The following is a 27,373-nucleotide window of genomic DNA, read 5'->3' on the forward strand; positions in this document are numbered from 1 at the left end:
TGCAGCACCTATTACATCTCCAACTACTTCTGCTGCACCCAGCCCTCGCTTCCATCTAGTTGATATTTCTTTCTTAGGCGTGTCTAAATTCTCAACATGATATATTTTAGGGAAGACAACAGCCAGATAGCATGATCCGTACCAATTATCTGGTAACTTCACATAGGCATATCTTCCACATACAAAATATACATTTGGTATTGCTTGCATCCCTTTCATGAAGTTCTTAGAGTAGTACTCCAATTGAAAAGCATGTTCGCAATTGACTTGTCCTACATAAACGTTTTCATAGTAGGAGTAACTCCTGTGAATGCACAGTTTCCCCCGTTTCTCCTTATCCAAAGCAATTGGACCAATACTTCCTTTTCGTTGTTGTGCCCTTTCTTCCTTGGTCCAATCTGTTTCTCCTTGTCCTGATGCCTTCAATACCTTCTGCTTCCTGTATCTAGTATCTACCTGTGCTATAAACTTTTTCTCAACTTCTGATATTTGACAAGTCAGATTGTTTATTCGAGCATGTGAAGTATCTAACGTTCTCCATGGAATAAACCATTTGTGTAACCTGTCTTCGCTTTTGTAGTAGTCCCATTTGTTCAAATGCTTGAAATTCGGAACCTCTGGCAATGTCGAGTCGAAATTCGAGAAGTAATACTCAAATCCGTCTCGTCCATAAAACATACTTAACAATAAACTGCACGTTATTCCATATGTCAACGGGAGATGATGGTATTTGATACCCTCCTCCACCGAAATTGGTAATTGCATACATACATAGCAGTCCTTTACCTCCATGGCATCAACATATTCATAAAGCAACTTAGCATAAGCATTTGACTTGTAATTCCCCTGTGACTCATCCATGTGTAACCTTTTTACTTCTGCATCTAACAACGCTTTGTCTTTCTCATTGATGTTTCCCTTCTCCTTAATAATGGTAGTTCTCGGTGTAGACACTCCCTTATCCTCCTTAACTGTGGTTCCATCCCCTTCGTGTCCCGCTAGGAATGAAACAGTTACCACTAAAATTATAAGAGAAACCACTACTCCTAAAAATGTAACAGCTATACATTTTGCCCTGCGGTTCGGGTTGCCAGCCTCCATGTTCTCAAACAGTGTAGTTTTCGACTTTCTTCCAGCATTCACTTCCTCTTCTTTTCAAACAAAGTCTTTCTCTCTTGCAATGTCTTTCTTGGAACACTTGGAAGCTTGACAATTTGTTTCCGCAAAACAGTTCAAAGTCCAGTAGAAAATAGACAACCCTAGCCCTTCTCCATCCACTAAAATGAAACCCCTATCACTTTTCTTCTTCCACTCGGCGCTAGGTTATCTTGCAACAATCCACAATTTCTTTTCAAAAGTCTTATTTTCGTCTGAAGTTATGTATGACTCAAGGAGTGACACTACTTCTTCATAAACGTCCATCCGAAGTATCATTCCCTCAGGTTCTGGACAGTTCGTACCACACCATGGAAAGTCAACCTTTTCTAGGATTATTCTCCTTATTTCGCTCAAAACAAGTGGACGGACGAAATTGAGAGTTAGCGTTTTTTCAATTTCTAATCCTGGTACTATCAGTTCTATATCCACAATTACAAAGGGGTCCGTTCTAATCAAGATCACTTTCTTCACTTTTCCAGATCTGCACCCCCTTGAAGACATTCGCAATATGATCTTAGTCCACAACAATAAGCACTCCTAGCAATTCTACTACTCGTTCAAGCATTTCCAAACGAAGAAGAGTTCCCTCCAATATTGGATATCGTGAACAGCAAACTGGAAACTCAACTGTCTCTAAAAGCAATTTTCTTATTCCACTCAGGAGAGCAGGATGAACGATGTTGAGTGTCAGCAACCTTTCGGTCTCCGCTCCTGGCAGTAGAAACTTTATTTGCACTGTGATGATCGGGTCAGTTCTGATCAGTTCCACTTCCCTGATCCTCCCTGTTCTGTGTCTCCCAGACATCTGCAACAAGGTAGGTCCAGTCGGGAGTAGAGTATCTTCTGCTAGGCACTCGCACCCTACTTGATCTTCTAAGACCCTCCTCGGCTTGATCCTGGATATCTTCTTCTGGATCTGAGTCTTCGGATATAGGAGTAAGCGTTTCTTCTTGGGCCGACCTCAAACTTAGCCTTCTTCTTCTTGTTGGCCAAGTGGCAGCTCCAAGCCTTATTCTCCTATTCCTTGTCCTCCCACTTGGTTCTTGATCGCTCCGATACGGATCTGAGTCTGAGTCGTATTCACTTCTGCTCTCTCCTTCAGTTGCGTCTTCTGTCTCACTGCCGTCCTGCCTTCGCTCTTCTTCTGAATCCGATGCGTTCCCAACTTCCTCCGACACCTCCTCAGCTGCCTCAATCCCTTCTTGCGACTCTTCTTCCACTTCCGGGCTTTCGTCTGGGATGGGAGCTGTTCCTTCTAGAGGTGCTGGAACTCTTCTAGTATGGGATGCATGGATCCAATTTGGCAGCCCCCCGCACTTCACCGCGGTGTTCGTGATCAGGATTACCTGAAAGGGCCCACGCCAGCGAACATCTAGGCAGTTCTTCCGGACGTGTTTTTTAACCAGGACCCAGTCCCCTGGGTTCAGGTCATGACACAGGTTCCTCGCTGTTGGAACTTCAGCCGCATGCACCTGAAGGGACACAGAATGGATGGCGTCAGACAGTCCTTTACAATAATCCAAGATCAGATCATCTGTAATATTCAATAGAGCAGTAGTTGGAACTGTAGGAAGTCTCATGGCCCTCCCCATCAGGATCTCGTGGGGAGAGAGACCTGTCCTCCTATCAGGTGTGCTGCGCATGCTCATGAGCACCAATGGAAGAGCATCTGGCCAACTCAAAGATGTGGATGCCACTACTTTAGCCAATCTATTCTTCAAAGTGCCATTCACTTGTTCCACAATTCCTGAAGCTTCTGGTCGATAACTACAATGCAGCTTTTGATCGATATTCAGTGTGGAGCACAACATCTTCACTATTTCGCTGTTAAAATGTTTTCCTCTGTCCGATTCCAAAGAGGCAGGCACCCCGAAGCGCGGTATCAACTCCCTGAGCAACAATTTAGCCACTGTGAGTGTATCGCACCTACGTGTAGGGTATGCCTCAACCCATCTGGAAAATACGCATACAATCACCAACACATACCGAAGGCGATTGACTCTTGGCATTTCGATGAAGTCTAGTTGCATTCTATTGAAAGGCCCCCCTGACCTCCCAATGTGACTCAGTGTGACTGGTGTTCGTTTGCCTACGTTCAGTTGTTGGCAGGTAACACATCTCTTACATACTGATTCTGCTGCTATTCTGAATTTCGGGCAATACCAAGTCTGCCTAAAAACTCTCATCATAGCATCCCTTCCTAGATGTACTGGACCATGTATTTCTCTCGCCATGGGATTAGCTAATTCTTCAGGTAACACAGCTCTCCCATCTGCTGAAACCCAAAAATCCATTTCACTTCGCACACAGCCTGCTATTTCCCATGCCTTTTTCTCTTTTTCAGGTGCGTTCTCCTGCATTATTCTTAAATCCTCCCAAGTGTCTACAGTTTCTAACATCATACTTAATTCAGTCTTTTCTTCTGCACCTTCTATTTCCACCTTTGAGAAAGAATAACTTTGTTCCGCACAATAGCGTGCGACTTCATCAGCATATCTATTACCTTGTGACACAAAATCTGTATTCTTAGTATGAGCTACACACTTCACCACTGCAATATCAACAGGACCTTGTAATGCTTCTATCAGCAATCTCACAAATTCTCCATTTCGAATGGGCGAACCAGAGGAGGTCATGTAACCCCTCTGAGACCACAACTGCCCGAAATCATGAACCACACCGAAACCATATTGGCTGTCCGTGTAGATGGTGACTCTCTTTCCATTTCCTGCTATGCAGGCACGAGTTAGGGCAATAATCTCTGCTACCTGTGCGGAATGTACTCCTTCCAGGCAAGCGGCTTCCACAACTCCAGTAATGGTACAAACAGCATAAGCTGCTCTTAACCGACCAGTATCGTCTCTTAAACATGAGCCATCAACAAAGTAAATTTCATCGGGGTCAGACAATGGCTCATCCACTATATCTGGTCTGGGTTTCGTGCATAGTTCAGTCACATCAAGGCAATCGTGGTCTTCACATCCTTCGCCTTCTATTACAGTAGGTAATGGCATCAAAGTAGCAGGATTCAAGACAGAGCATCTCCTGAGAGTCACGTTTTCTGCGGCAAGTATAACTTGCTCATAACGCGTGAGCCTACTATTGGTCAGATGCTGCGTCTTCGTCCTGGTCATTAACAATTCAACTGAATGCGGTACATACACCACTACTGGATGTCCCATTACAATACTTTCGCTCCTTTCAATGCTGACACCCGTTGCAGCAACGGATTTGAGACATCCGGGCAACGCTGCGGCTACTGGATCTAATGTAGCCGAAAAATATGCAACTGGTCTACGGGCATTACCGTGGGTCTGTGCCAAGACTGACAAAGCACATCCCTCTCTCTCACAGCAATAGAGTGAAAACGACTTTTCATAATCTGGCATTCCCAGAGCCGGAGCACGACATAAATCGTCTCTCAGCTGTAAAAACGCCACCAGACATTCTTCATCCCATGGTACCGGATCACTCACCTCCTTGTGCGTCAGTTTCTGTAAGGGCTTTGCTTTCAGTGAAAAGTTAACTATCCACTGTCGGCAGTAACCCACCATTCCTAAGAACATTCTAACTTCTCTCTGAGTTGTAGGCGCATTCATTTTCATTATCGCCTCAATCCTCTCTGGGGACACCTTACGTTTCCCTTTTTCTAACCTGTGCCCTAGATACTGTACTTCTGTCAGACAATACTGTAACTTGCTCGGAGATACCTTATGTCCATTTTCAGCTAAATGATTCAGTAAGGCAATTGAATCTACTTTACAAGCTTCCTCTGTTTCTGACGCAACAAGTAGGTCATCTATGTACTGTACCAGAACCGAGTTCTGTGGCAGTACTAGATTCTCAAGATTCTTCTTCAACAACTGATTAAAGATGGATGGACTGTCTGTGAATCCTTGTGGAATTCGACACCATGTTAAAACGCGATCTTCCATTTTAAACGCAAAAAGGTACCTGCTCTCTTCATCCAATGGGATTGAAAAGAAAGCCTGACAAAGATCTATCACTGTGAACCATTCTGCTTGACATGGTATTTGAAACAATATTACTGATGGATTCGGTACCACGGGACAACATGAAACGACTATGTTGTTAATCTTTCGTAAATCCTGAACTATCCTAAACTTCCCACTAGGTTTCTGCAAACCCATAATCGGGGAGTTACAAGGACTGCCCACAATTTCCTTCAGTATTCCCTGCTGTATCATTGACTCGATCACAGGCTTTATTCCCGCAATCGTTTCCTGGGACAATTTGTATTGAGGCGTTCTTGGAAACTCAACATTTGGTTTTACCAGAATTTTTACCGGTTCTACCCCTTTAATCAATCCTATATCTTCTCCTGTGAAATCCCACACCTCTGACGCCACTGCATCTCTTAAGTCTTGTGGAAGATCTTCTACAGTCAGAGTAGGATATAGTTCTACACAGAATTTTGAATTGGCCACCTTAAAGGTAGCATCATCGTCGGTAGTCTGTACCTCCACTCCTTGTGGGGTGCAGTATATGGTGCAATTCAATTTGCATAACAAATCCCTACCTAACAGACATACCGGACTCGAGTCACAAACCACAAACTGATGTTCGTTCATGTGGTTTCCAATTTTCACAGACACTGGTTCTGTCAAGGGACTAGTCATTCTTTTATTTGCGACTCCTACCACTTGAATTGTTTCCCCTGACATTGGCAAGTCTGGAACTACCGCTGATCTCAGAGTCGAACGAGTAGCCCCAGTGTCCACTAAGAACGTAGTGGGACACCCTGCCACTTCTGCCTCAACAAATGGTCCTCTCTGATCCACTTCTAGAACTGCCCCGAGGGTACAGTCCTCTTCACTGCTCACCCGTTGTCCTGTCAATGGATCAATGTAATAACATTTTTCTTCCTCGATAAACAGAGGCATTTGTTTAAAGACCTTTCCTCCAGCTGTTATCTTCGGTGGCTGTGGGAATTGGGCCCGTGGAGCCGAAGTCCCCCCTTTGGCCACCTTACTGCTTGGGACTGTCACTTTTTGCACTGGGTCTTCTTGGACCTGCTCTTCTACTTCTTGCTCTCCGTTTTCAGGGTTAAAGGGACACTCGCGTCGCCAATGCCCCACCTGATGACACAGATGACACTTTGTCGTTTTCTTTAAAGTGGCAAAGTCTATCCTAGGTCTCTGCCCTTCTTCATTATCTTTGTTCTGACCATTTGGTTTTCGTCCCATCCCCTGCTTCTGCTGGCCACCCTTCCCAGCGGACTGCATTTGCACCACCATCAATTTCTCCTTTAGATTCTTGGCTTTAGAATCTATCTCGTCACTGCAGTACCTCGCATATCGTAAAATCTCATCTAGTGGTTTGTTCTGCCAACAGATTAAATGTTGCTGTATCATCAGACAAATATCAGGTCTCAACCCCAATACAAACTTTGACACGAACTGCCCTATGTCTTTGGGATCCATTACATCTAGTCCACTGTATTGCTTGAATGTTTTCAACAATCTTTCATAAAACTCGTGAACTGTCTCCTTGGGTTCCTGCCTTGTTCGGTCTATTTTTACCCAATCTATATCCTGTGGTGGTACCTTATCTTTCAGCCATGCTATTACCCTTTCATACTTTCGCATGACTATCTCAGCTGGTCCATTAGTTCGAACATCTCTCAATGGTTCAGCATTTGGCCATTCGACACTAGTCTTACAAGGGGTCCATAGATCAGATGGGACCACGATGTCAAACAACGTGTTCAAATCTATCCACAGTACTTTCGAAATTTTAACAAACCTCTCTACCTGCTTATACCACTCGACTGGGTTGTCCCGTAACTTCGGAAATGAGTTGGTAAATGCGGCTAAGTCTCCTCTACTCCAGGGCACATGTACATAATTTCCATTTGATATTTCTCGCAAAGGGAATGCCTCCATCTGCATTACCCTTCCCTCAGGGGTCATCACATTTGTACTTCGCCTAACTGTACCCTTTTTCGACCACCTTTCTTCCCATTTATCCAGTTCTCTCCACACTCTTATCCCTGTTACCAGCTCTCTTATGTGTGTTTTTAATCCAGCAGTTCTCTTCTCATCTAGATCTTGGTCTGCGTACTGTAATCTGTGGTTACTCTGTAATGCCCTTGTCCTAGACAAATCCACGGCATACTTGTCTGCCAAATCAGTCAGTTTTTCATGAACCGCTCTAGCTTTCCTAGTAATATCCTTTGCCATGAACAATAACTCATCCTGTTCATACAATTCTATCCTCTCCAAAGGCAATGTTCCATCTATTATCTCATCAACATCTGATTTTAAACTGGTAACATCAAGCCTTTTTGCCTTTATTTCAGCTTTCAAGACACTCAATTTAGCTCTTCCATCCGCATCTCTCCCATCCCAACTCCGAGATCTACGTTTAGGTATTGGTGAATTATAGGGAGTCCTCCCCTGTTCCCATCTCTCTAAGTCCCATGCCTTTCCATCTTCTCGGGGTGGGTGGTGAAACACTCCTTCATGCCTCCCAGCCTCTTTCTCTCCATCCTGGCTAGTTTCACGGGATGCAGGGTAAGATGTTCCCTTACTCCCTCTTTCTTCCCTACTTCCCTGTGATTCTTGATTACTTGAAGCATGACGGGACCTGTCACTATTCTCCTTCCTCCAATGTTGGACATCTTCCCCAAGCGTATGATGAAGGCACCTAAACCTATTCTGAAAATTCCGTACCGCCTCATCTCCTCCGTTCCCCCAGAGACGGGACATTTCCTCACATTCTACAATCCTAGTATTTTGTTCCGACTGTTCTCTCTGATTTGTAGGACCTGCATCCCCTCTATTCTCTTGACTTTGGCCTTCCCGGCCCTGACTGCTTTCGCTGGCCCCACAATGAGATACTGTCCCGTTACCCCTGCTTTCCCACTCTGGTTCCGTTCTTGTCCTGTTACTCGGAGATACTATGGACCCGTCCCATTCCCTCAAATCAGCTCTTAACTCTGAAAAAGATCTTGGCCGCGGTCCCCTTAGATCCATTGGTCCTCTCGGACCTCCCTGTTCTGAATTGGGACCGACAGTTGTGTCTAATGGGGTGTTCCACGTTACCGAACCTGGTAATTGTTTCCATGCATTCGTCACATTATTCCTCCTTTCCATCTCAATCCTTTCCCTATCCAATTGCCTTTGTTGTTCCCCTCTATCTCTCTCAGAATTATAGATCGAAACTATGGGTCCTATGGTAACAGGCACTTGAAGAGCGTCTGGCAATCCCACAGACTCAACCCTTTCTGTGGTTGGCGTTTTCTGCACCACAAACCTTCCCACTACACTCTGTACAGTGTTGTTTGGAGGTGTTTCTCCGCCTTTGCTAGGTGTCCATTCCGATATAGGGAGTGGTGTATATCCCTCTATCTCATTCCCATCTTCCCTTGCGAGCCCTCTATCTTCTATCAATCCCACTCTCGGAGGTGGTCTATCCATTAACAATCTGTTTATCAGATTGTCCTCCGACTCGCTTTCCTCGTCTTCTTCCATGAGGTTTCCTCCTCCTGACACCTCCCTCATCGGATACATTTTCTCCACCTCAATAGTCTGTACCCTCCAACGCTTTTCCTCCTCATCCCATTTGGAATCTCGCACTGCCCTTACCGATCGCGTCAGCCTTTGTTGACGCCTGTTCAAATTTCGGTCGTGTGCAGCCTTAATCCATGCATTAAGAGCCTCAAACTGTGTTGGTCTGGGAGAGGGTTTCAATGAGGACATGGTTGCTTTTAGCCGATGTAACACCTCTAACTTAAACGTTCCATACTTCGGGAACTGCATTTCCTCATTTCCTTCCGTAAGCTTATTCCAAGCTCCAATCCACAATATCGTATGCAGCCCTACATTCGTTGCCATATAATGAGCTAGCGTACCCTCTGGGGGAGCCTCTTCCCCGTAATAATGTTCACTTCGTTTACGTTTAAAAATCCCTTTCAAACACTTAAAACACTTCATGATTTCTCTTTTCTCCGCGTTTGTTTACTTCCTGATGATATTCCACCAATCTCAGCGCCGTTCTCACTAACTGGCCTATCCGTACGCGACTTTCCTCCGACGTCACGCTAGCCGCCCAACCAGAGCGCGGCTCTAGCTAACGTCACACCAACCGCTCAATCAGAGCGCGGCTCTAGCCGACGTCACCCGTCCCCCTTCGCAGCAGTTCCCCTCCTTTCTCAGCTCGTCTCCTCGGTCATGCACGCATCCCATTCATACTCTGAAAAATGATTACTTCCGTCCAAGCGATCACCTTTCTTTGACTGTACGCCCACAGTCTTTCTGTAGTTGTCACCCTAACTTGGCGAAATGTCTTTCCGTTTACTTCCAGACACTCGCCTTCTCCGATAGGTTACTCACACGCAGTAACTTTCGACCAGCGTCCGTTACTCATACACTCACTCTTACACTCCCCCTATCTTGGATCCACGGCGGTCAATGGTACCTCGTGACCTCCGTACTATGGTCGACAACTACCCTGGATGTTCGATACACCCAAAACCACTTAAGCTCTGGCCTGAACTTAAGATTTCACCAGTTCACCCGTTTACCAGGTTACCAGTTTACCAGGTTGCGCGCGCTCACAACCTTCTCTCTTTCACACTACAGGCATTCAACTCCGCAAGACATTACAATACAAATACAACACAAAACACCGCAATCTGTTCACGCATGACCCTTTTTATACTCACTCTCCGATACTGCTGCTTTTCTCGCACCGTCTGCACCTTTCGGCACACGATTCTTCCGCTGCTCGTCTCTCGACGTCTCGGGCCTTGGGGTAAACTAACCTCTCTAGATTACCTTCCTCAAGAAGATAACCATCCTCACTCTGCTACCAACTGCTAACGCGGGATTACTGGTTACTAATTATCTTACCAAATCCCTTCTCCTGTCGACTGAATCGTTGGTACCTGTCTTGAGTAAAAGGTAATCTCGAGGTAAACAATCAATTTAAGAACTTACACCACTCTAAATGACCACTGACCAAAATTAAGTTTTAAAGATTTAATATAAAGTCAAAGATAACTGAAGATACAAACTTCTCAAAATGAGATTCAAAAGGTATATCGGTATCACTATGAACATGAACTTCTTGAATAGTCTGAGTCTGAAGAACAAAATAATAAGTACAAGTTCGAATACCATCAGGGTTGCTAAAATGGATACAAGTTGCAACCTCAAAGTCATTACAGAAAAGAAAATTAAGGTTAGTCTGTCCCTACACTACACTAAATGACATCCCTACTTAGCAAGATCTTAACCCTCTAGGTGTCAGCCGTGGTGATTTCCTAAGAAGATCACGCACTTCTCTTTGTCTCTTCTCTGATAATGGGTCTCTCCTGATCAGCCTATCTGCCTACCCATCCGCTTCCTTAGGCTCCCAAAATCATCTGCTCTGCTTTCCTCCCGGGTCACTTTCCCTAATACCAAATCACATTTCCAATAGAAACGCCCCTTGGGACGCCCCTCACGTGGTACATCTTTCCGCGGCAAACTCCATGATGGTACTCTTGAAGACCCTCGTTAAAGTTGACCTTGGTTCCCAGGCTTCTTCTTCCGTGCGCTGATACCCCCTGAAATTCCTGGAAACTCCTACAGGCCTGCGCAAGGCGCCACTGAACAAAGTCCCTTTCATTCGAGCTGATTAGGACCCTCGCACCTGCATACAGCTCGTCCTGCAGTGGGCCTCAAATTCCAGACTTCACCATATCTTAGGCCATAAAACACTCTCAGAGCTCCATACTGGACACCTCACGACCTCTCCTCTAACGAGCACATGACGATTTAAACTACATGACATTATCTGCTCTGGCCTACTTGATTTACATGCAGCAGGTTCCTGCACTCCTAAAACGTTAACTTGATTTAAACAGCAAACATTCTTAACTAGCATACGTTTCTAAAATAACACATCTATAAAGCATATACTTTTAACCCTAAGTTCAATAGTACATTTTGAAAGAACCATGTCAACCTTGTCTCACATTATTTTAGCAGCACGTTTAGATTTGCTTGTGAATTGCCATGAGGCCTACACAAAATACTGGGTTTTAGAGTTACATTCAACTCTTACATTATTCCTTTAACATGAGAACATGAGGTTTTCATATTCATCCCAAACATTTCTACATTAGTCTCACACAGTTATGATTATTGTTACTCTACTTAAACATTCTATGCATTTCACCACTGAATATAAGACACTCGGTGTATTTCACTTCTAAATATAAACACTCTGGTGCAAAGTACATGTTAACTAACTACGTGCTTGTAAATATGGCGTACTTATACATTTTTTTCAAACTTGTGCTCTCTCATGACCATGGAATGCTGTTCCATAAGTGCACGAAATACTATCTCTGCTCCCTACAAATGGCCACCATATTTCAAATGTTTAATTAAAGCTGGTCTCCGTGCTTCAGAATTAGAGCAGGCCATCATACGCCTGATGCAGCCTATTAGATACAATCATCTAAATGTGGCAGCCACAACTGACCGTCATATGTCAGATGAGCACTTAATGTTAGGACACCATATCCAGAATGTTATAAAATGACAAAATACTGTCCTGCGGAAAAATGTAAAGATTTCCAGATGTGGAACCCATGACTGCCCAATATTCTAATCAAGATGTTTACTTACAATTGGGAGCCATACTCTGTAGAATGTTACAGCAGAACACCATATTCCCAATAGGGTCTGCAGAACTGCACACAGCGCTTTAATGTGTCTCCGATTACGGACCGCCATAATCTAGCTGTATGCCATACTCCAGGATATTACTGCAGGACTCCCTACTCCAGGGCTTTAAGTGGGCACCAGTTACATTACACAAGAACATAATAATTTGTTGAATCAATGGATTTTCAGCCAACCGCAAACTCGAACCTTCTTTCTCAGCTTTAAAGTTGACAGCTCTAGCCTTACGCCACAACCTTGCGCACAAGAACTGAAACATTTTCAGAATGATATACAACGAAGTCGTAGTTGTTGCTCATTTATCCTATGCAATTTACAACCATTGACAAAGCCAATAGTACTGGCTTGTAGGTGTAATGTTAGTTCTTGTGTTCTATATCTGGATGAATGGGCAGAAGCATTAAAATACAAGTCTGGCAGCACACTATGCTCAGTGCAGATTTTTAGCTTGAGTGTTTTAAGCCACACCCTTAATTACATCCGCCACGCACATATGAGAGACCCCCCCCCAAATGTGTTCAGCCCACCTAAAGCCCTGCCCTTCTACCAATGCTGCCTGCAATACTGGACACAATGATGGCCGCCATATTGTAGATGTTCATTTACAGTTAGGCGACATTATGTAGAATGTTAGAACAGGATACAATACTCGCAAGGTGGCCTGCAGAACTGCCCACAAAAATGTGGACGTGGCCTACAGATCTGGCTCAGTACTCCGGTGTGGCCAACAGAAATGGATATTATACTCGGGTACGAATTGCAGACCTAGACATAATACTTGGGAAGAGAGACATGCTCAAGCAACTGGGCACTGCTTTGGCCCTCAGGACTGGATGCAATACTCCAGACTGGCCCGGAGCGCTAAATACAATGCACACCTTGCTGAACTGGACACCGTACTCAAATCTTAGGCAAAGTGTTAGACTGGGACAGAAAATAGGCCCGGGCACCAAAATAAAAGTGGCCCCTTTAAGTAGGTAGTTCCAAATGTAACTCAGGTTTTCAAATTAGGTCGTTTTGAACATACAAAAAACATTGTATAGCTGTTTTGCAAAGTATGGGGGTCTGCATGGATTTGTCCTTGCTGGAGGCAATATTTGTGATATTAGGAGAGTTAACATTAAATCCAGCCCACAAGACTACAAAACAGGCCCGCAGACCAGCCTCTCAGACCAGCTCTTTAAACACTGCAAGATTTTATTATAGGCCAGTTAGACTCTGCTCCGGCGTGGCCTTTAGGCCGCAATACTACTGCGACAGCCTGCAGAACTAGACAAGTACTCTGAACTTGGGTATGGCCTACAGAACAGCACACAGTACTTGGGTATGGATGCAGAACTGAAGACACGATTGCAAGTGTTACCTGTGGTACTGGACATGATGCTCTACTTTGTTTTCCTTCCGGCTACAGTAACCAGTTGCCTCACATCTGTGTAGTCTAAGATGCCGGAATGATATCTCAGTGAGTTAAACATCCTTAATCTTTGGTGTGATTTGCACATTATGAGTTTGACTCTGACAAGGTAATACGGTTTCCATTGCTGGTGAATTCAGTTGTGTTGCCCTCGTGCTTACCTAGTCCAAACCTGAGATTACCGGAGACTCTACACTGCCTAGCGTCTCCCTCCCTCCCTAGGTCAGCAGCATGGCAGACTCTTGCAGCCACCCTCTCCTCGTGCACCCCCTCTTCCACCTCTTGCTGTGCTACGCTTAATGTTTGTATGTGTGTGGCAGGTAGCACAACGGGAGCAGGCAGGCCATATTCACAGACTGCAGTTCTTTGTTCTATCCACTGAAGAGTTGTGAAGGGGGTGATGAGCAGCAGAAACGAGAACCAGGTGTTCCATCACGGCTACAACTTGCTTCACCCCATACCCCACTGTCTGGAGGTGTTTCTATGTTAACCGCTGATTGCAAAGCTGCACTTCGTAAACTTTAGTAAAATTGATGCTTTCGCTCTCCCTGATCGCATCTCTGTGAAAGTCACGTCTGGCCCCATTCTAAGGATCTGTCCAAGATTAAAACAGAAAGCGTGCCCCAAGCAACTCTTTCCACCTGTGCTGATTTTGCGCAGCTTTCTACGACCAATTTCGCCTTTATTTCACATAAATTTGACTGTTCCTCACACATTTGTATGTGGATCACAGAAGCAAATTATCAGTGGGATCAGCATGAGCAGTGGGCAGTAGGAATGTAAGATGCCGGCACCGGTGGGCAGTACAAGCACCCAGCGCTTATAGCCACTATCAGCAGATGACCCTAGCAACCAGTGTAGGAAGCTGGCACTGGTAGGCAGTAGTAGGTGCCCAGCACTGATGGGCAGTGTGGAAAGTTGACACTTTAACATTGTAAGATGTAAGCACCAGTGGGCAGTATGAGAATTCAGCACTTGAAGGTCAGTATGCGAAAATGACATTAGTAGGCAGTATAAGAAACTGGCATTGATTGCTAATGAGGAAGCTGGCACTGGTTAATCTTGTGAGAAGCTGGAATGGGTAAACAGTGTGTGACAAACTGGTATTTGTTGGCTGTACATGGGCAGAGCAGGAAGCTGGCACGGGCAGTAACTGCAAGAAAAATGCACAGCTGAGCTGCAAAAAGGGCGTACTGGTGGTTTTGTGGGGACTAAGCAATGCCAGGAAATATAGGAACTGGTACTGGGGTACTTAATTCTATAAAAACCAGATTACGATGCAAAAGGCCAATAAAGCAATCGAAAGAGAAACCAATCCAGGCCAACACATTGCGGACATGATCATGCAGCTAATGCCAGTCGGAGTTTAAACCTGTGACCATGAAGTCAAACACAAATTCTTGGAGCCAATGCATTGAGCTATCAGACCTGCCTTCAGCTCATCATTGTATCTGAATGAAACAACATGCAGAAAGATTACGATGTAGGTATTGTCAAAAATAGGCAAGTCAGGGTTGATAGGACTATCTAAAACTTTGCAACTTCACATTATAGTAAAGAGGCATCCTTTCCACATATTTGTGTAAAGAATGTGACTTTTTGCAACAGTTTGTCACAAAAGGTAAACCTACAAACAAAAACTGGTGCATTTTTGACATCGCAAATAGAAAAAGTCTAAAAGAATTAAGCTTGGTGACAGTCTGCTTATACTTTCAAACTTGGTTGGCTTTGATAAGAGTGGAAATTACCTTACTGTATACCCCCTCTTTAGTTATGTGTCTATATGTTAATTACTTAATTCGTACAGTAAAAAAAAGAATATCCTTTCTATGTAGTTATGTATCTCTATAAATTTATTACTTTACTCTCACTTTAGACAAAGAAAAAAGATATTAAAATATAAATAAAAATAATAAATTCAACCTTGACTCTTTCATTCTCACCCTATACCTCTCTCAGTATATGCTCTACCTCCACACTCGGACTCATCTCAAACCTCATTCTACTACTGTGATCACCAAAATATCTAGGGCCAGATGTAGGTAGCCAAATACCGGTCGGTAACGGCCGAATTCGGCCGTTACCGACCGGTATTTGGCTACCGAGATGTAGGGGGACTGTAACGGGGCAAATTGGCAATTTTACCGATTCGGTAAATATACCGGTCGGTAAATTTACCGACCGGTATATTTACCGAATCGGTAAAATTGATATGTAGGTGGGACTCTTCTGAGTCCCACAAGGCCTACAAAATCGGTATTTTACCATCAAATTGTATTTGATGTTAAAATACCGATTCAGGTGTGCATGCACATGTGTGCATGCACACCTGTGCCATATGACAGGCAGACCTGCCCTTAGGGCAGGTATGCCTGCCATATGGCCCCCGAACCTTTTTTGGGGGTGCTAGAGGGTGTCAAAGTGACACCCCCTGCACCCTTGTCAAAATCGGTATTTACCGATCGGTAAATACCGACCGGTAATGCCCCATTCATTCCTATGGGCTTCAAAGCCCATAGGAATGAATGGAGCATTACCGGTCGGTATTTACCGATTCGGTAAATACAGATATTTACCGAATCGGTAAAATACACATCTGGATGGACCTACATGTCCACCCTTCATATTTACCGATTCTTAATTACCGAATCGGTAAAATTCGGTAATTAAGAATCGGTAAATATTTTTTACCTACATCTGGGCCCTAGTCTCTTCCTCCTCTATCCCTGCTTGGTTCATCCAAAACCTTACTTTACTACTATGATTTCTCTAATCCCTTTCTAGAGACTCTTCCCTCCTCCAGCTCTCCTTTAACTCACCCCAAGGCACCTCTTACAACTATGGCATCCTAAATAACACTTTCTATACTTTCCCCACTTTTATCTCTCCATTATCCTATTCAATCCAACTAACAGACTGCCATGTCCACCACTCAAATTAACACATATTTTCCTACACTAACCCGCCTCTGATCATCTTTGAGTTATGGAGCAGCGTGCTACTTGCTGAAAAGCACTTCATCTTCGCAGGGGTAGTAAGCGCTATCTAGGTACAATTACAACATATCTTTTTCCATCAGCATATTACACACCTCCTCTTTCCTCTTCAGCATCCTCTTTTCATTGTTTCCTGAAATGCACTTGCATCTCCTTCACTGCATTCCCAACACAACACACCTAATTACCTGTAACACTGCATTTTCCTTTACTTCCATCTTGTCAATATTTTGACAACTGTATACCCCCTCACACAGTTGCACAGAAACATAATTGGAACTGGAATACGTGCCCATTGCTCTGAGTGATCTACATAGGTTTAAATGACCATGTACTTTAACACCGTTTTGACTCCCTGGCAGGCACTGCGAGAAACTTGCACTTCTGAGCTCCTGACCAGTGATAAAAATCCAGAGAGTACTCAATTCAAATTATGCACTGTATAAGTGTAATGCTATGGGGAAAAACCTCTATATGGCCCGCTCGCATCCGTCGTCAGAGCACACTGACTCAACTTCACATCGTACTCAGACGACACTCAGCTCATCCTCTACGTATCCAACAAAGCCACCCTCCTCAAACGCAACTTTCAAGACGGAATGGAAGCCGTCGTCAGATGGATGAAGAACAGCTGCATCCAACTCAACACGTACAATACGGAGATACTCATCATGGGTCCACACCCCGATGCCTGGAATGACACCTGGTGGCCCCCCTCCCTCGGGGACCCCCCCACGGACCACACGCACAACCTAAGAATCATTCTGGACTCCGAACTCAAAATGGACCACCAGGTCAAATCCATCACCTCCTCCTGCTACCACCGCCTCCGCCTCCTCCGCAAGACCTTCAAGTTGATCCCCCCCCCCCCCCCCGACACAGGAAAACCACACACAAACTCTCATCTATAGCAGACTTGACTACGGCAACGCACTCTACTCCGGGGTCAGGAAAAACCTTAAAGTTATCAGTTAAATGTGGGGAATTCTTTGGTATGTTGAGCCAGTCTGAGGCCAAATACCTAGTTGACTTAGTATGCGAGAAAGTTCAATTTATCAAATCAAGGAAACAGAGTGTAAGTGGTACACAATCCAACTTGAATTGAAATCTGACCAGCGTCAAGTAGGTAGTTTTAATCAAAAAGGAAAAAATCCCTTTTCTCACCAGACCCAAGATGCAAGCAACTTGAATTTTTCCAAAAGCAAAGCTCAATTCCTGGAAGTTGTGTGACGGTGGTAAAGTGGTAACAATACTATAGTCTCTAATGTGTAGCAAAGCAAACACTAATGTCTCCTGCACAGTACAAAGTCACAATAAATTACCTAATTTCAGTTTTACTGCATCATTTGCATGGCATTTGTAATCTGCCAATATTTTATCCACAGCACTGAGTCCTGTCATTTGTGCTCCTTGGCAGCCACTAAACCAGAGCCGGTCAGAGTGAATAATCCGCACATGGAAACGTCCCTCCTATATAGCTCTTAACTTCACATGTATGACTGCTTTCTTAAGATCTTTAAAATCACTGCACGCTTTAAGACCATTAGATTCCACAAAACAGTAGTTTGTTATTACTTGGCCATAACTGATGCAATCTCCTCCCTTTAAAGTGTCACTTATGGGCGATAAGTGACACACAAACGGAGATGAAATGAATTTTCTAACATGTTGAAATACAGGCAGACGGAAAACGTGGCTGCTTCGCTGATGCCATTTACAGCAGCCAACCTGAGCTTTTGAAAATCTATTTCAGTTGGCTCAGGTGAGGACACTCAGAATCTTCTGTTATATGTGCCCATCACAGCACCTCCTCAACTCTAGTGAGGCCCTAAGGAAGGAAAAAGGAGGAGCATAACAGAGTGAGTTGCAGCATCCTCAGCCAATCAAGATTTCCCAGCCAAACGGGAATCTTCCCAGCTGCCACACGTCTTAGGAACAGCACAAATCTCATCTTTTCCCAGACCAAAGTAGCAAACCCAATAATGTGAAAAGCAAACAGCATTTGGATTGTGCAAATGAAGTCCAGAGTGGCCGTCTTGGTACTCCCCCATTCTCACTGCATTTCCAGTTCAGTAATTTGCTTTTGTCTATGTTGTCACTCTGCTCACGTGCTCCCTGCAATTGCACTTCTACTTTATGGTCAGTTTCTCCACCATAACGCATATTTCAGTACTCCAGGGAGACCTGATTGCATGTGGGAGGGTGTGCTAGCTGGTGGAGTTTATATACACTCTATCCTAAACACTCACCCAACAGCACGTTCTGCTCGTTGGGCTGGTTCTGGAGTATACCTATGATGCCTGAACGTCTGACATGCTTTCCTTAACACCTGCCATGCTTACTCCATGTTGAACAGTGGGAAGTCTTCTATTAAAGAGATGGGAAAGGCGAGCAGGATTGTGACGATGGTAACATACTTTCACACAAGGACTATAAGTGTTCACTGTTGTTAACAGCAGATAATCTAAGTTTGATGTGTTTTTTTGTGAAATGATACATAGGGGTTTTCATTATTCATGGATCAATCATTACTGTATTTATTTAGCAGATGGAATAAAAACAATCACAATTGTTGCAGTAATCGTTTTACTCAAAAAAAAAATTCTTCTTCTTGTAGAGCTTGCATGTGAAGCCAGATTAACCCCTTTACCGCGGCCGAAAATCCGCCGCAGTGCGACGGCTTTGAAGAGTGGGCAGGGCCGCGTCGGCCAACGGACGTGCGCAGCACTACGAAGGTAGTGCCTGCGACGGCCGTTGGCCAACAGAAGCAGCGAACGGGTTATGAAATTCTGTGTTTTGTGACTGGTACGAGCACAGTTCCACCATTTGCTTTAATCCTCAACCAACAAGAGTTTCTGCATGCGTACGATAGCCACATCCAAATGTCTGTTTCCAGAGGCAAACACCTGTAGAAATGTGTTCCGCCCCCCCCCCCTCCTTCCAATAACCTATGAAGCATTAAAAAGAAACGACTTTGGGATACTGGATTCACCTGGATTTGGGCAGGCCTAGTCATCATATTTAGATGATGGGTAGAATGCATGCATATATTGCGAAGTATTTTTAGGTACAGAGGATTGACCATGCTTTTGTCTTGTCTAGGATGGTGGGGTAGTCTTGTGGAAGCTCGTGAAATTCAACGGCCTTAGGCTTCCGGAAAATCATCTAGTAGCATGGTGCAGATCCCTGTGCCTTTTATAATAGCACATTTATTTCCCTTCCTCGCTAGTTTATCATGGCATATTAGAAAAGAGTACTGAATTTGTTTTATTTTTCCTGAAACTTTGTCAATGTTTGTTGCTGCAATGTTTTCCTAAACTACCTATACCAATACATTCTAAATTGGTTGTCAATAAATAGATGTTATTCAGATTGACAGTTCTCGTTTTCATTTTTTTTGTGTTTCTTGTGTCCGTGTCAGACCCTGTTTTGGTGGCGTCAAGGCAAGCAAGGGCTACTGGGCCTACATTCATTTACCTCTGGTGTACAGGGGTACAGTCGCCTATGGCTCTGCAAACTGGGCTAAGTACAATCTCTTTAACACTTGACTTCAGTTGTAACAACGGCAAACAGTCACAGGCTTCTCAGGGAGGAAGTGTGAAGGGGTGAAAACTCTGAACTCAACTGGCCTGCAGCACAGTAACTGATCGTCCAACACATTGCTTTACTTTGCTTAGGAGAAAAATTATTTTATATACATGTAAACCTTAATGCTTCACAGAACAAACTATAGGTACAATTATTTTACTGAGCTACTGTGCCTTGCGTCCTAGATCTTCTCTCCCAGGTGTTTCTATTCTTCTGGATTTGAGCTCTCTAGAGCCTGTAAAGGGTCAGGTGCTGATCACCTTTTTGAATAGTTTATGCACTAAGTTATCTCAAGCAGACCTGTGTGACCGTTCCCATCACAGTGGAATTGGCTCAGCCCACCACGAGTGGTCAGCAGGGACCTACTGCACTGTGTCGTGAACCCCCAAATTGCAGGGCACACCCACAAAGATTCATTTGGCCCCATGGGTCTTAGTTATTACACAACCTTCAGAGAATTGGAAAAATGGCAGGTGTCTCTCATACTTCTCTGCAATGAGTTATTCTCGTCTAGATCCAGAGTTTTTGAAGTCAAACCGTCCTACCAGATAAGCTTTTATCTGCAAGGTTTTTGTAGGTGTGTGAACTTTCAACCTGTCCCTGAAAGCAGTCGACATACACAATTATTGGTGTTTTCTGATAATAAGTTATGTCATATGTAAAATCGGCACACAAACCTTGTGTATCAGAATAAGGGAATATATATTATAATAATTTCAGCAGTCATACTATTAAATATAAAGACAATTAGAAAAAATCAATTTATATCTCACATCCCTACTTTTGGTAATGGATTGGCTTAAGTCATACCTAGCGCCACTATGGATAATATTAGCATCTTCGTGTTTATATTGGTGTATGATAAGTATTGTCCATAACTATTTTACTCCAATTCATATCGTACCACTGAATACCTTTAAAAGCTTGCAGTTGGCCACTAGCATTTCCCCCAACCAATCAGTCCTCTTGTCTTCCCCTCCCAAATTCATAAGTCTGTTTACATCATTCTCAATAATTCTCTAAAGAAAAGGGTGGGGAAGTTGTAGTTTAGTCTCAAGTATCTGTACCACAGAACAAACAATGCCTCAGTTAGAATAAGCAAGTGTATCGAAATATGCTATCACATTTGCTCTGTCCTGGGTTGGATAACCTTGTAATGCTGCTCCCTACACATAGCTCTCTGAACAGCTGATAGACGTTTCCTCTGCTGCATTGGTTTTTATTTTTGTTGTTGTGAATAATACCAAACTGCTTAAAAAATGATATAACCATCTTGCACGTTCCGTTAAGTATTATCACAATTCAAAGCATTCGTTTGCTAGACCCTAAGCCTAGCACATACACACTTAACCGAGTGACATGCATGCGTCATCAGAAAAGAAAGCCCTGCCACATGTTACATGCCATGACATGCTGCTTCCTCTTCGGAGAGTTGACATGCTGACAGGAGGTTTTTCCCACATTTGGGCAGAGGACACAGCAGGTAGCAGCTGAGGCCTCCGCCGCAGTGCTTAGAGGTGTACGGATTCCAGGGAAGACGCTGACCTCTGGCTTTCTATGAACCTGTTTCAGGACTTGAATGAGACATGGGGATTGGGCCATAGACCGCAACACAGTCTACCTTGTGTGCAGTCTCTGATGTGGCACATTTCGCCCTGGGCACAGTTTTGCATATTGTAACTTACCACGTTGTAATTCTAGATGCATTGTAGTGTCATGCGTGGTTCTGAATACAGTTTGAAGGTGTATTACTGTATTATGTCCTTTTCAGCCAAACTGTGAGGGATACTAAGATGCTGTGCTTAGTCTCGTCATGGCTATCTCTGGCACTGGTGTGGTCCATTCTTAAGGGCGCCACCAACCCCACTAACTTTTTCCATCATATGAAGTGTGTCAGGCTGAGCAAAATTCAGTCTTACACTCTTCATGTTCAGGTCAGGCAGCTAGGCACTGTACATGTGCAACATGCACAGGTGCCTGGCTGCCTGAGATTAAATTTGTCATGATAAAGGTTTCAGAGCCTTATGGATGTAAGCTCTTCAGCCCGGCAAAGCACTGGAGGCCCTTCCCCTCTTGACGAGCGGTTGCCTCACATATGGACACAGGTGTTTCAGTTTTATGCCCTGAAGTGCCCAGGGCTGACTTTTCATCAGTGAAGCCTCGTCCCTGAGTGGGTGGGTTGGAGTTAGCAGTCCTACTGACCACATCCCACTTTGTGATGAGTAAGGGACTGCCATTTCCTCTCCTTGGCTGACCCATAATACGGTTAGCGAATGAAAGGAGGCAGCAGTCTCAATCCTCCAGTAACCACGAGGCCTCCCTCCCTCCAGTCAACCAGTGTTAAATATATTATCTGGCTGCACAAGTGTGTACTCTGTTTCTCCCTCATGTCTGCAGTTAGTACGTTTATTGCATAACTGTGATCAACCGCGAGTGAGCCTTTGTCCAACTACCTGACCACACAACACTTTACCGAACCCTGTCTTTATGACTGTATCCTGATGGGCAACTGATGTTATGTGCAGTCCCCCCTGTTGTAGGTAGGACTGGGACTGGCTAAGATCTCCTGAAACATTTTCTCACAGGAGTGGTTAGAACAGTGTACGGTACATGCAAAGCAATCTCAATTGATTTAATCAGAAATTAATTTGACAGGCTAGTACTCAATGTCCTTGACTATTTTGTTAGAGAATCCCTATTTGTACAGCGCACATCCTGAACATACATATTTCTAGACACTTCGTGTTCGTGATCTCACTAGAACATACGGAGGAAGCACCTTGAAATACTTAAGCTCAACATATGAGATGTACAACAAATTATCATGTAGGGAAAATTAAGAGTGGAGTCCGGCTCAAAGATTCCATGCACGATCCGAGGCTTCAGCATAACTGCCACATAAATAATGCCACAAATATTTTAAAATATAAGGTGTTCAAAATAAGAAAAAGTGGATTTCGTTAACACTCTGAAGCTTTATACCTTGGTACATCACAGAAGTATTCAAAATAAGGGTTTTTAAACATGCACTGAAAAACCTTCCTGATCTCGCCCTCATGACAACACTATCAGTGAACTTAAAGGTAAGTCAGTTATGGATACACTATATACAGGGCCACTGGAATAATGTGATTCAACAGCTGCAGCTTTTTAAAAGATGTTAATGGATTTGCCACAAAATCCAACACCTGCTGTGTAATCTGCAGATCCGAACAAAAAAAAATGTTTTTAGCTCAAAAGGATGAAAAGTTACGACATACATGGCGACGTGGGTTTATTGCAAGGCCCTTTGCAAAGTTTAACTGGTCATCTTTTGGATATTTTTTATGTATTTGGTTGTGGAACTGCTACTACTGAGGTGAAATCTTTGCCCAGACATTATTACCAGGTGTAAAAGTTACAAAACAGAGAAGTGACAATATCAAAAAGGAGCATCATTTCCCTTTTCTTGCTGCATAATTTAGTGATCTGTGCTGCATAATTTGGTGCTAACCTAACATAATTCCAGTGGCCCTAACTATATAGTATAGAGTTATGTGAACTAGATTCTAATTGTGGCTTTAGCAACATTTTAGGTTACAAAATAAGACATGAGGTTTTTGTACTAGAGGAAGGTGAGCCACTGAAAACTCAAACCAGGCTCAAGCAGATGATGGCTCTGGCTTAGATCGACGCCCTCTTGATCCTTGGAGCCCAAAACTAACCGAGCTTTAATGTGGGTACTGGCTGCCAGCCACTCAGGCTGCCACATCATGCACCAAGAAATAAAGACAAACCTTTGATGAAAAATGTTTGATGTAAAACAGACAAAAGAACAGAAGATACACAGCTAGTGGCTGAATTGTATAGTGCCAAACAAGAAATCATGGCTCCCCTGCTTGACAAAATTGTGTAATTACATGCAGATATTATATTTCACCAAGACTCCTTTTTCTTCATTATCGCCTTTGAGAGAGCCTTGAAATCGGAGCAATCGGGATGTTCGCTATCCAGTAAGCACTTTTTGTTTAATATGTGTATTTGTAAAGCAAACTATCAGGAGGGCATCCTGGCACTGAGCCGATGAGTGTCCCTAGCCATGCCTAGGACAGGGCAGGATGGTGAGTAGGAAAGCAAGGTTTTCAGATTCTTGCTGGATCCAGGAAGAGAAAAGAAGGCTCTGGCGTGTTTTGGTTGAGTGACCGTGCACGAGAGGATGGGTTACTGTGTGGTTGGTTAGTGTGCAAGTGGGGTTCTGGGTACGGGAGCAGTGAAAGTGGTTGGGTGCCTGAGGGATTGAGGGAGGTGCAAGTGAAGACTCCCTTTGTAGAGTGTGGAGTCAGTGGGGATAGGGGTTGAGCGTGCAGAGGAACATGGTCCGTAAGGGGAGGACCAGGGTTCCTTGCACTGGGCGCAGTCCAGGGACAGACAGGCTTGCCATGGCACGCTGAAAGTGGCTCCTTGGATGCCTGTGTTGCGTAGCCTTGTGATGAATGTCTGTGGGAGAGCATATCAAAGGCTGCTGAGCGGTCTAGGAGGATCAGAGCTGCAGTCCCTCAGTCGAGTAGGGCTTGGTAGCTGCGATAAGGGTTGTGTTGGTGCTGTGGTATCGGCAGATTCAGTTTGAGAGGAGTTTAGTAAGTTCCATTCCAGATGTGAGGGGACTTGTTGGTTGATGTTTTTTTTTATTAATACCTTGGCCAGGAGCAGGGACATCAGTCAGTAGTTGTTGAGTTAGCTGGGGTCTGCCGATGATTTCTTTAGTGGGGCATTGACTTCTGCATGTTTTCAGTTCCCGGGGAAGGTGGTCATGGGAAGGTGGTCATGGCAACTGAGGAGTTGATCAAGGTGGTGAGTATGTGGTTGAAGATGTGGTGAAGGCATGGGTCGGTTGGGGCCCCTGAGTGGACCGAGCTCATGATGGAGGTGATGTCCTGTGGGGCAAGCTGGCTCCATTCAGTTATATTATGTTAAAAGTACTTATTAAGCGCGCGTACACCAAGCGGTTTCATGGTGGCTGAAAGCGAGAGGTTAACAGTTACACAGGACAGACACTTTACTTAAATGCCTGGGAGAATAACAGGGTCTTGAGAAGTGTTCTGAACTGAGTGTAGGAGGTGACTGATCTCAGACCAGGAGGGAGAGTGTTCCAGAATTGCGGGGCAAGGACTGAAGACTGAGACCGCCCTGTTTTTTCCGTTTTAAAGTGGGGATAGTGAGCAGGTTCAGATGAGAGGAGTGCAGTTTACGAGAGGGGGTATAGCGCTGAAACCTAGAGGAAATGATTGCGGGGTCACTCCCAGCAAGTGCTTTAAAGATGGTGCAGCCTCGCTGGTTTTGTACCAGTTGTAAATGATGGAGTAGATATGCAGGAATCCTGACATAGAGTGAGTTGGCATAATCAATTCGGGAAGTGGCCAGGGTGACTAGGCTCAGGGCCTCGGTGATCAAGAATCTACAGATCTTACGGATTCTGCGAATCTGGAAAAAGCAGGCCGAGACCACCACGCGGATCTGGGGTTTCATTGATAGGTCATTACTAATTATAATTTGAAGGCTTTTTACAGATCCTACTGGACAAGTGGGACTACCTAGGAGCGGGGGGCAGAAGATTGAGTTCCAGGGGTTGGCTATTCCTCCAGTTAGGATCAACTAAGTTTTATCAAGGTTCAGTTTTAATTGGTTGGCGTACATCCAGTTGCTGATAAAACTCATGGTGGATTGAAAGTTGGAGACTGAGGTGTTAGAGGAGTCCATATCAAACACCAGCTGGAGGTCATCGGCGTAATTGAATGCTTCGACCCTTCTTTGGCGCAAGGACCATATCAAAGGAAGCAAGTATAAGTTAAAAAGAAGGGGCGAGAGGGAGGAATCCCGCATATCAAGTTATTTTACTTGGCTGAGAAATTGGCAAGGTGAACTGCCTGGGAACGGTTACACAGGAAGGAGGAAATCCACTTCAAAGCCAGACCCTGTATGCCAGCATTAATCACACAGTCGATCAGGAGCCTATGATTAACTGTGTCCAACGCGGCGGATAGATCCAGGAGTACCAGAGCCTAAGTGAGATTTTTATCAGACCCTCTCCTTAACTCGTCCATGACTGCTAAAATGACTGACTCCGTGGGGTGTGCTGGTCTGAAACCTGCCTGGTGGGAGTCAAAAAAATGGGATTGCTCAATGAAAGAGCTGAGACAATTAGCTACGTGGGCCTCAAGGATATTGCTTAGCTAGGGGAGCAGGTATATGGGGCGGAAGTTACTGAGCACCAGGGGATCAGAGTTGGGTTTCTTCAGGATCGGAACAATTACTGCATTTTTTAAGGTGTCTGGACAGTTCCTTCCTTGAGCGAGTTATTCAGAAGTGCAAGGGGCAGGCCAGGGCATGTAAGAAAGGCCTCCTGCAGGATATTGGTGGGGGGGCAGCAATCAGTAGGGGACCCTGCTCTAACTTTTTAAAGTAATATTCAGAATTCTTCCTTAGAGATCAGGGGGATCTGGTCAAGGAGAGAAGGATTTTTGCATATGATTGGGGGGTAGATGGGGGAATGAGAATATGAATACTGGCTTAGATGGTGGTGATTTTTTCAATGAGTAGGAGTTAAGGGAATCACAGGGATTGTGAGGGGGCAGGTTTCGCCATCACTCTGTCTGGTTAGGCAAGTTCGTCCACTATGGAGAAGATATCCTTGGTCTTATTAGCTGAGTTTATTTTCTTAGAGGAGAAGTAAGCTGCATTAGTCTAAAGGATGGAGTTTTTGTATTCTTTAAGCAGGGTTACATAGGTGGATTTTTTCTCTGAGGCATAGAACTGTCTCCAACTACGCTCAGGTTGCCTTAGGGTGAGTTTTATTAATTTCAGGTCGTCGGAGAACCAGCGTTGTGCCTCATCGGGGCGCTTGAGTTTAGTTCTTTTAAAAGGGGCAATAATGTCACTGGCTGATTCAAGCCATAGCTTGATATTAGATTCCTGATTACAGAGGGGCTCCTGTTCTATTGGTGCTGTGGCCTCTAGAAGTGTGCAGAAATTACCGATGTTGGCTCGGTTCCAATTTCTGGCCATGTAGTTTTCCGGCAGGGGAGGTTTGATTAGAGAAGCGTGGGACACGGTGAATGTGAGGAGGTGATGGTCTGACCATGTGCAAGGGGAAATTGAAAGCTGTGAAATTTTCACATTGGAGGTCCAGACTTGGCCCAACATATGTCCCTTTATATGAGTTTCCTTGTTCACGTGCTGGATACAGTTCGTACCTGACACAAGATCAGTGAATTCCATGGAGCTGGCACTCTCCTGGGAGTCGGAGGGCCAATAGTTAAAATCTCCAATGATAATAATTCTAGCATAGTTAATAACTAGTTGGGAAATAATTTTGCCTAGTAGTTGGGGGAAGGAGGGCATATGGTGTGGGGGACGGTAGAATAGAGCACATATGAAGGGGCACTGGGGTGATTCAAATTTTAAAATAAGGCTGTTGACTGAGGGTATGCCAGTAATCCCTAAAGAGTTTTTGGTGGATAATGGCCACAACCCCTCCTCAG

The 27,373-nt window shown here is 44.4% G+C and overlaps 1 protein-coding gene across 4 annotated transcripts in view; it reads right to left on the minus strand.

The window, feature by feature from the left end:
- Positions 1 to 27,373, minus strand: part of TRPM3 (transient receptor potential cation channel subfamily M member 3) — a 940,843-nt gene that overhangs the window by 720,044 nt on the left and 193,426 nt on the right. The window lies entirely within an intron of this gene.

This window comes from Lissotriton helveticus, chromosome 2_1, assembly GCF_964261635.1.
Source record: "Lissotriton helveticus chromosome 2_1, aLisHel1.1, whole genome shotgun sequence".
NCBI classification, from domain to species: Eukaryota; Metazoa; Chordata; class Amphibia; order Caudata; family Salamandridae; genus Lissotriton; species Lissotriton helveticus.